Source organism: Polistes dominula, unplaced genomic scaffold, assembly GCF_049000335.1.
Source record: "Polistes dominula isolate Pdom_NZ unplaced genomic scaffold, Pdom_raw_medaka contig_12, whole genome shotgun sequence".
Taxonomy (NCBI): domain Eukaryota; kingdom Metazoa; phylum Arthropoda; class Insecta; order Hymenoptera; family Vespidae; genus Polistes; species Polistes dominula.
The window spans coordinates 5,466,965-5,477,696 of NW_028301116.1; the positions used below are offsets into that span (position 1 = coordinate 5,466,965).

The following is a 10,732-nucleotide window of genomic DNA, read 5'->3' on the forward strand; positions in this document are numbered from 1 at the left end:
TCATGCATGCATATAAATATAATATAATATAATATCCATACACGTAAATATTCACTAACGTTTTAACAAACTTTTAAATTCCCCAAAGCAAATTTTACCCTTCAAAAAAAAACACACAAGAAAAGAAAAAAAGCACAGAATATTTATAAGAAAATAATTGAATATTTATTTAAAAGCAGTAATATATTCAAATTTCGTTCGGTTTAAACTGTTATTATGAGTATAAAAATATTTTATGAGAAATCTTTTTAATATTTAATTTTTAAATATTTGACAAAACGATACGAATCGTTTGGTAAATATATCAAAATGTATTCAATTTTTTATAGAAATCAGCAAACGATTTGAAACTTGATCAGTAGTTTAAATACGAATACAAGCTTTAAATTTGATCGTATCTGTAAGAAGAAGAAAAGCTTTCTTTCATATATATTTCTTTAAAAGAAAGTAAGGAAGAAGAAGAAGAAGAAGATCGAAAGAGTTTTCGCAATGGTTGAGAATGGTGGAAAGGAATGAAGGAAAATCGACGATCTCGGATCAGAAACAGCGGTAGAAAACGGAAGCAAAAGAAGAAGAAGAAGAAGAAAAAAAGAAAAAGTTGTGGGAGAAAAGTAAGGATACGCGAAAGTTTCAACGGAACCGAAGACAAAGTAGAAGAAACAAAGGCATACCTCTCTCTTTCTATCTTTCTTCTTTTACCGTTTTACGTGGTCCGCACAGAATTGGAAGCAACTATCCAATTTCCGTGGTAGCGACGGGAATGGAAAAGGAAGAGAAAGGGAAAAGAAATAGAAACTTACGAAAGAAAGAAGAAATAAGAATGGGAAAAGTGGTGGTGTTGGTAAAAGTGGTTTTAGGTATTGGTATTTGTGGGGGTGAGATAGAAAGAAACTTACGAATGAAAGAGAAAGAAGAAGAAACAAACAAGGATGGGTAAAGTAGTAGTGTTGGTTATGGTGGTGATGGTAGTGGTGATTTTAGTACGTGTATTGGTATTTGTAAATGGTCAAAGAAAGACAAAAAGAAACTAGCAAACTAAAAAACTAAAAGAAGAAGGAAAAAACAAGGATAGGAAAATAGTGGTGATGATAGTTGTGTGATGTTATAGGTGAAAGAAAGAGGGAAAGAAACTTACAAACGAAAAAAGAAGAAGAAGAAGGAGAAACAGGGATAGGAAAAGTAGTGGGGGGGTGGTGGTGGTGGTGGTGGTGATAGTGAAGGTGAAGGGAAGATGAAGGTGAGATTCGGCTTAGCTATCCAGCGACCCGGAAACTCCGACTCCCCAAAACCTTTGAAAGATTTGATAAACGCTGACGTAACTTTTTACACTCGTCCATGAAATCTTGCCGCGTGGCGAGCGACATTCACCCTTCGGAACATTCATACCCTTCTTATCCTACTCTTATTTTCTCTGTCTCTCTCTTTCTCTTTCGAATTTACTCATCCTACTCGTTCGTTCATTCGACACGCTCGTTGCACTCCTTATCCCACCTACTTTTTTCTTTTCCTTCCTACATACAATAAATCAATTCGTGTTCCCTTTATATAACCGAACGTCAAATATCGAAATTTGATGAAATTTGTTACTTCTAAAATGAAAAAAAAAATTCCAATCAAATGATAAATGATAAATAATATAATCTTAAAAGATATTATATAAATTATTGTAACATAAAATAAATCATTAATAGAAAAAAAGATTTACCACCGACGTACAAACGTCAGAGCTTACTTAAATACAAAAACAAAATATTTTCCAACGATTTTCGTGGTTCAGAAACAACCGATGTCCCGCGAATATATAAAACGCGTGAGTTTATTTTAAAAGCAAAAAAAAAATGGAAAAATTTTTCTAATTCAAAGTTCTCCGTCGAGAAAGATAAAAATAAGATAAGAATCGACAATCCACTAACACGCTTACGGCATGGATAGCAACGCACGCGTGCGCATACCAAAAGAATCTTCCGTCTTTCTCCATCTTTCCATCCATCCATCCATCGATCTATCTATCTCACTCACTCACTCACTCACTCACTCACTCTCTCTCGTTTTCGTTGAAATACCTCGAGCTCTGCAGACTACGAAGAGCAAGCTTTGTCAGCTCGCTCGGTTGGCGTCTGAGGTGAATGCAGCATTAATACCTACTACCTTTTACTCCCCCTACCATCTTCACCACTCATCCCATTCCCATTCTCCTTTCACTACTCCCTTTTCCATCTCTCTGTCTTTCTCATACTCTCTTGTAGGTTCTCTTCCTTCCGAGGTTCAGAACTCGACCCACTGAAGCCACGGGCCAACCCCCATCCAGAAGCCGGCTCGGCTCCAACAACCGTTAATATCGAATTCTTTGGTACAATTTACGATGGAACGCCGCGAATTCGGGCGAGGAGGTCGTTTAATCCAAGAAGCGAATCCGTAAAAGAGAGAGAAAAATAAAAAGAAAAAGAGAGATGGAGAGAAAATCGCAACGTGACTCGTACATTTCGCTAAATGTTTTACAATTTCGACTCCCGGTGGGGGGGTCACCGCTTTCCTCTCACAACTCTTCTTATCATCGTTTTAAAAAATCAATACACCGTTTTAAGGTATCAAATCGATAAATAACATATCTTTTTACTGAACATTAAACACGGTTCCAATATTATAAAGTTATCATATTTATATTTTTACCATATGTAATATCATTATTATTGATAATAAAATCAAATATGAATATAAATATTGTATTGTACAACGAATGAATTATTTATAAAACATATAAAATTTCATATGCGAATAGATAAAGTCAATAAATACAGGAATTATATACAATTAGATTTTAATTAGAGTATATTCGTAATTTTATTTTGTTTATATTTATTATATAAATGTACATACAACAACAACAACAAGAAATAAAATTTTCGAAACGAAACACCGTGAAATATCGTCAAAATGGAAAAAGACAAAAGATAGAGAAAATTCACGAGTATAAAATAAAAATCATAAAACATGAATTGTGCTCGAAATTTTATTGAAAACGTAAACGACGAGCGATCGATTGATAATTTTTTGTTTAATTGAAACTATTTCAAAAGAAAAACAAAAAATATAACGAAAAATGGAACGATATAGGGAGGAAAACTTTATTTATTTTAAAAAATTCATATTGTAAAAAGAAATCCATCGAAAGGAGGAAGTAAAAGATTCCTATCAATGTCTCACTTTTACTTTATTATTTCTTTTTTTTTTTATTATACCTGGGAGAAAAAATATAATGAGAAAGACCGAAGTAGTAAGGGGAAGAAGAATCCCCCCTAAAAGAGATGACGAGCATTGAAAGACGAAGAGAAGAGAAAATAGTGAAGGGCGTATCCCAGGGCCGCAGATACTCAACGTTACTTCCAAACGATTTGCCTCTCATGCGATTTAACACGGGGGCTATTATAACTTGATATGGATAGATAATAGTACGCTTCCTCGTTTCTCCCCTATATTTCCTCCCCCCCTCTTCCTTCCTTCTCTCTCTCTCTCTCTTACTCTTTCTATCTCTATCTTCGTCGATTTTCAGTATGCAACGTAGCACCAACAACGTTGCCCTATAACGCGGTCCCGTTTATGCATAGATGCAGTTAGACTGCCATTATGGGTTTAGACTTGAACGGAGGAGACTCTCCAGATACTTGCTATACTAAACAAGAGAACTTACTCAAAATTTCTACGCGTACGTATACGCTTATGAAAGTAGCAAGGAGGATGTGGAAGAGAAGAAGAAGAAAGAGAAAGAGCATATCAAATTGTTGTTTCTCTAGGTGTCTAAAGTAATTCTCGAACACGTTGCATGAATTACAAATGTTTAAACTTACCATAGAAAAATTTGATATCTTACTTTACAATCCTTTTAAAAAAATTAAACAAATTCCACGAGAAATTTTCTGTAAATAAATTATATAATAATTATTATTCTAAATTTATACATATACATAATAAGACACATAATATTTGAAATTATTTATATTCTAATCAACACGATGAATTCCTTATAATAATTTGATTAAAAACAAAATCTCGTAGAATATTTATATATGATAAACGATTTAACCGTTTTTTTTTCCTCCTCACAAAAAAAAAATAAAATAAAAAAAAAACATCATAGCCAAGCCCGTTGTTCCATTCCGGCATTGTACTATAATAATTATTTAATGACAGCAAAGTAGTGGAACGAAATTAACAAACTATTGGAAGTAATTAGATCCTCGCTGAGGTAAATTAAATGGCTCGCGCCCGACGAGCTATTTAAATGCTCGTCTTCTTCTCCTCCCTCCGCTATTCGCTCGACCTCCACAACCCCTCTTTTCCCTTTCAACCCTTACTCTCCTTCCTTCCTTCATTCCTTCCTTATCCTCAAACCTCATCCCCTGTCACCGAAGTTTTCATTCTTTCGCTGCTTGCTGCATTTTACAACACCGACGAAGACGACGACACCTTTCTCCAACCCCAATCTCAAACCCCCACCTCTAACTCATTTTCCTTCATTCGTTCGTAGAACACAGGAACAACGCGCGAGCTTTCGAAGAAAGAGTGAATCCCTCCACCTAATTACACCGAAAACTATTCCGAACTTTACTGTACGGGGTCCTTTACTATTACCCGTGTTGATATCGAAACGCGAATCCTTCAAATCCCTTCTCTCGCGATCTTTTCATTCCATCATTTATTTTCAAACATCTTTTGATTTAGGAGAATATTAAAAAATACTTTAGTTGAATGAGTATGGTATAAAAGGAATTTTCGTTTGGTAGTATATTCATATAAAACAAAAGATCTATTAATTAGAAAGTTTAACGCTAAATTCTATCTCGCGAGGTCGAATGATCGCGTTATTTATAAAAATTAAAAGAGAAACATATAAAGTGTGTGTGTAGTGTGTAGTGTGTAGTGTGTAGTATGTAGAAAAAATTGATCAAGCGTACTTGGTAAAATTATTAATTAAAAAGAAAATAGGAAAAAAGGGGAGGAATGGAAAAGGGGGGGAAAAAGAAGAAAAAAAAGAAGAAGAAAAAGGAACGTTTTGAAGTCGTAAAGTTTTGGCTTTAGTAGAACTCGTGGCTGGACCATCGGCCGTCTCTAATTCGAGATAGTACAGTGAAAGCACACATAGAGAGTGAGAGAGTGAGAGGAAGAGAAAGAGAGGAAGAGAGGATGAGGGTCGAAGAGCATGGAAAACGAGAGAAGTTTCGTCGGCAACCCCGAGAGAATGTATCCTACAAAGCGTTGGAGAACGGTAGAGGTCGAGCTACCGTGAGAAAGATGAGAGGGAGTAAAGAAGAAGAAGAGAAGGAAACACACAGAGAGAAAGAGAAAGAGAGAGAGAGAGAGTAGTACACCAGGAGGGCAGGAAATTACGTCTCCGGATGTCCGTTCGTTCGGCTTCAGAGCTTTCTGGAAAGGCACGCCACTGCCAACGTTGACGACGACACGACGAGGACTCTAGCGAATACGGGCGGTAAGCTAAGGTACAAAACTAAAATAGAAAAAGACACAAATTTACCTACACAGTTAGAAAAAGGACAAAATATACAGAGGTAAAAAAAAGGAAGAAAAAGATAGAAAGTAAAAGAGAGAAAGAGAGAGAATGAAAAATAGAAAGAAACAGAAATAGTAAAAGAAAGAGTCAGAAATAATAAGAGAGCGAAAAAAAAAACAGAGAGAGATGAAAATAGTAAAAGAACGAAAAAAAATAGAAAGAGAAAGAAAGAAACAGAAAGGAAAAGAAATAATAAAACAGAAAGAGAAATAGATAGAGTGAAAAAAAAAATAGAAAAAGAAGGGAGGATATGTTTATGTGAAGTATTCAACTCTGTGTGTATTTACAAATGCGTATGTATGTATGTGTGTATGTGTATGTGTGTGTGTGTGTGTGTGTATGTGAAAGAGAGAGAGAAAGTCGTAGGAAAGCTAGCTTGAGAGATTTTCGAGAGCTTTTATCTCAACGAGTGTGTGAAAGACGGAAAAAGAAAGAGAAAAAAAGACAGAGAGAGTAAGAGAGTGAGAAAGAAAGAAGGAAAGGAAGAATGAACATCCAAGCCGACACGTCCTGTCGCCTCAACCCATCTTAAAACGTTCATGACAAAAAGAAATCCTCCTCTGCGAGTAGACACGGAATCATCCAAGACAGGCTGTGGCGATAACGCCAACTAACCGCAAACTACCCTAAGAACTTTACCTAACGTTCTTTCCGACGCTCTCTGATTCTTCTTAAAGGATGAACATAGTCAGGATGATATTTTGTAGATGAGATCGAGATAGCTGTGAATTATTCTTGATTTACACGATTAGAATATGTAACGTTAAATGGACGATAAGGAGATATTCATTTTATTTTATTTCTTTTTTATTATAAATTTTTTGTCTCTCTACATCGATTATTTTTTTTTTATTGATAAAATTATGATCAACGAGATGGAAATAAATTATCTGTATATTTATGAAAAGAACTCGACAATGAATTAAAAATTATTTTCAAGAAGTATATTTATTGTTTGGAAAAAAAAAAGAATACATGTGTGAATTTATAATATGTGTTTATACATTATGCATGTAAACGAAAAACATTAAATATATTTATAAAATAATAAATTGGTAAACCAGAAATAATCAGGAAACGTAAAATTATAATTTCATTAAGATAATAACAAATAATGCGTATATATGTGTACACATACCTATATGCAAAGGAAATATAAAATTTTATTCATCTAAATATGCATTTTTATTAAATAATGACGTAATTCTAGAAATGGAAAACAAGCGTTATAAATAAACGAAGCTAATGAATAAAACCATATTACAGTAATGTGTATAATTTTCTATATACATATATACATACATACAAACACATATACAAACAAATAATTAGCCACGATATAAATAGGATGAAACATCGAAACTAATTTTCTCCGAAACGGGAACAGTTATAATTGTGTGACACGTAGCATGAGATAAAGTTCGCAAATAGCATTCGATCTCTTTGAGGTATATAATTTCAAATCGCATACGATTCGATAACATTGATGGTCTTCCTCCTCCATGTTCCCGGTTATTAATCCGAGCGTGTCTCGAAGTGATAATCAAAGGCGAACGAATCCTCTCCGAGATTCGACTCTCGATTCCCATGAAACTAAATCGAATGAGAAAGAGAGAAAGACAGACAGATGGACAGATAGATAGAAAGAGTAAAAGAGAAAGAGACAGAGAGAGAGAGAGAGAGAGAGAGAAAGTCAGAGAACGACGGTTGTTCAGAACAGAAGAGACTTTGCTGAGAGATTCGATGTAGAATTGAGTCGAATAGTATCTCCGATAAAGAGAGACCAATAAAGATAGAGAACAACGAGAGAGAACAGAAAAGAGAGAGAAAATGATCGTAAGAAAAAACGACAACGCGAATACTCGGCCAACCGTAAGGTGATTCTATCAAGATCATAATTTTTACGCTCGCACGTGATATACGTAGAAAATGTATCCATTATCGTAGTAACTGAAAATTACCTTTCCGTGGATGATAATGGCATGGGAGAAGAAGCAAAAAAAAAATATAAATTATACGTTAATAGATATCTAATTAAAAAATGTGCGTTGAAAACTTTTTCTTCCATTGGCACTACTACTAACCACTCGTCATCACTACCACAACCATTACTACTTGCAGTGTGGTGATTGTTACTACTACCTATGTAAGAATTCAATATTATCTAACAAGGTATGTTTTCTACAATTAACTTGTACTAATTACTTTCGTAGAAAAATAAAAGAATAAATCTTGATAAAAAATAAAAGAAAATGATGAAGAAAAAGATAGAGAAAGAAAAATAGAAAAAATATAAAAATACAACCGTGTAATTCAAACTGCGTCCTATTGAATCATGCATGACCGTAAAGAAAAAGGAAAAGAGTGAGAGCTTGATAAAAAAAAAATATCAAAAAAGAAAGAAAGAAAAGGTAAAAAGAATAACTGTGTAATTCAAACATCGTTCTATTGAATCATGCATGAACATATAGAAAGAGAACAAGAAAAAGAAAGACTGAGAGAAAGAGAAAGAGAGAAGGAGAGAGAGATATTGTTCGTTGAAAATAATATTAGAAAGAAAAAATAAAAATAAAGATAACAAGCTGAAATAAAATACATTTATAAAAACTTCGTCAGAAAAAATATTGGGGGAGAAAGAAGACGAATAAAAAAAAAAAAAATTACCGTGTAATTCAAACTTCGTCCTATTGAATCATGCATAGTATCTTAATCTCTCCGTGATATCGCATCGAACAACTCGAACTCGCACAAGCGTGTCGTTAGAAGAAACTACTACTCCCCCCAGCCCCTCTTTCCTGTAGAAATTTTCTAGCGGAACGAGAATAATATTATTCGAAAGAGGTTTATCCCCCTTTTTCATGACAGCAAACTCTTCCCCTTTCCCCTTTAAATCTCTCACTCACTTTTTGTCTACCCCTCTTTCTCTTTCATTTACAACTTTTTTCCCTTTAATTTATACCAGACGTTCGAAAGGAACGTTAGCGTAGATAACTATAGGTATATCATAGTTGCTCTCTCATGGATCGTAAAACACATAAACCGCGTGTAGCAGCAGTCAAGACGATCGTTTTGCCAGAACGGTGATATTACGGCCATTATAGGGGAGGGACAGGGAGGTAAACCACTAGATAGATTATATTCCAGTGTCAAGAATCGATTATAATTATTATTATACATACACACATGTGTTGTCATATAACGCGAGTAACATACCATGAATATCAATGATCTCATCATAATTCGTAACTTCTGTCTTCGATCGATAATTAATACACGTACAATTTTGTTGTTCTTTTTCTTTTTTCTTTCAATGTTTATTTTCGATGAAAAAAATTGCATTGAATACCTAAAATTTATTTGAAATAAGAACAAGGACATTGCTTAAAATTTACACCACCGTGTGTATTAAAACAACACGTGAGACATGAAACTAATCTTATGGGTCGAACTTAAATAACACGAAATAACATGCAACCCTGAATGTTATATCACAGAGCAAGAGTTTTATTATTAATTAATTCCAAATATAAACCTTTGAGTGGCATTTATGATGATTTATACGATATACGATTTCGTAGTCGGCACAACGATAAATAAAACTTGCATATAACTTGGCTACGAGATATCTCGCGTAATCAGCAGAAATGAATTAATCGTGCATACATATATATATATATATATATATATATATACAAATCGAATAATAAAAAATAACTAAAAATTATATATACATAGGTATATTTATAAAAAGCTAACAAGAGTTATTTAATAAAAAATTCAATAGTTCGAATTCGTTTAAAAAATAAAATGAAAAAAATAAATAAAAAAAAAAGAGAGAAATTTATCTATACGTTTGCAAGCGTGGATAAACCTGAAAGCTTGAAATGAAAACGTTTTCGATCGGAATCTCGTTCCTCTTCTCGTAATCTTTCTTTTCCTAACGTTAGAGAAACGTACACGTTAACCTTTATTAAATTTCCAATAGCAAGCAACAGAAGCAGAAGAGGTCACGTACACGTTCTTACGAAACGGAAACCGAGATATTCTCTCACTTAGAACACATACATACAATGTAAGATACTACTGAAAAAGGAAGAACGAAGAAAACCTTTAATAAATACAATAAAATGATAATAAGATATTTTTCGAATCGAAGATGCTCGATCGAAGTGCAATTGTTCGAAAATTAAACAAATAACTGTTACATATTTTTCAACGTTTTTCTTTAAAAGCAAAAAACAAAATCCTAATCTCGATGAGCTGAAAAATAACAACAAAATTAATTACCTTTTTTCTTCATTTTCCTCCTACAATCGAAATTAAATTCGATTTACGATATCTTCCTTTTACAAAATATAAAAATTGTAAAGTAAAAATGAAAAGAAAAAGGAAAATAAAAGTAAAAGTAAAAAAATAAAATTGTACAAGAGGTAGAAAAATTCAAGCTGCAAGAAAAAAAGGTATATACGTTTAACGTCCTGTTTGGAATAAAATGTCTGGAGCACTCACTCACCTTGGATTTCCACGAAGAGCAGCATGGTGAAGAGCATTGAAGCCATTATTGTTGGTAAGTGTGATGTCCGCAGCGTGGTCCAACAAGAGAGCCAACATGTCGTCCCGTTTCTTCGATATTGCGTCGTGAAGAGGTGTGTCACCTTCGGAGTCCTACCGAGGAATAACAAAGAAGACAATTTTCAGTTAGAATATTTCTTATATTTCAACGAATATATTTTGTTTACTTATTCCTTGTTAAAGTAACCTTGTATTGAAGATAAGTTTAATCCTAGATTCATAAATAAAAACTCTTAATAAATACATATAATACGCATACTACTTTAAAAGCGAGATATAAGAAGAGATGTATACAGTAATACATAAACGTATTTTTATGTATTACTAATTAATGTTGGTTATATTCATTAAAAATGAATGCTTAGACTCAATATTTGTTGATATTCAAAACTAATCAACCAGCTCTCTCTCTCCTATATTTCGTTAAATAATTTACTTGTTTATATGTTATTTATATTAAATATCGAAATAATATATAATAAGATTTACAATTAGTTTAATAAATTAATAAATTTGAAATTGGAATATCAAACCTAATTAAATTCATATTTTACAATTAAAACATATTTGTATCTTCTCGACGATTTACATTAA

General features: G+C 33.2%; 1 long non-coding RNA gene across 5 annotated transcripts in view; it reads right to left on the reverse strand.

Moving 5' to 3' along the window:
* LOC149031087 (uncharacterized) overlaps positions 1–10,227 on the reverse strand; it is a 140,711-nt gene extending 130,484 nt beyond the window's left edge. For 4 of the 5 annotated variants that reach the window (XR_016178079.1, XR_016178077.1, XR_016178076.1 and 1 more), the window contains exon 1: positions 10,080–10,227. This is a non-coding gene — a long non-coding RNA (uncharacterized LOC149031087). Of the gene's footprint in view, positions 1–9,239; positions 10,012–10,079 lie in introns of those variants that run through there. The other variant, XR_016178078.1, reaches the window with a different exon arrangement.
* Positions 10,228–10,732: the final 505 nt, after the last annotated feature.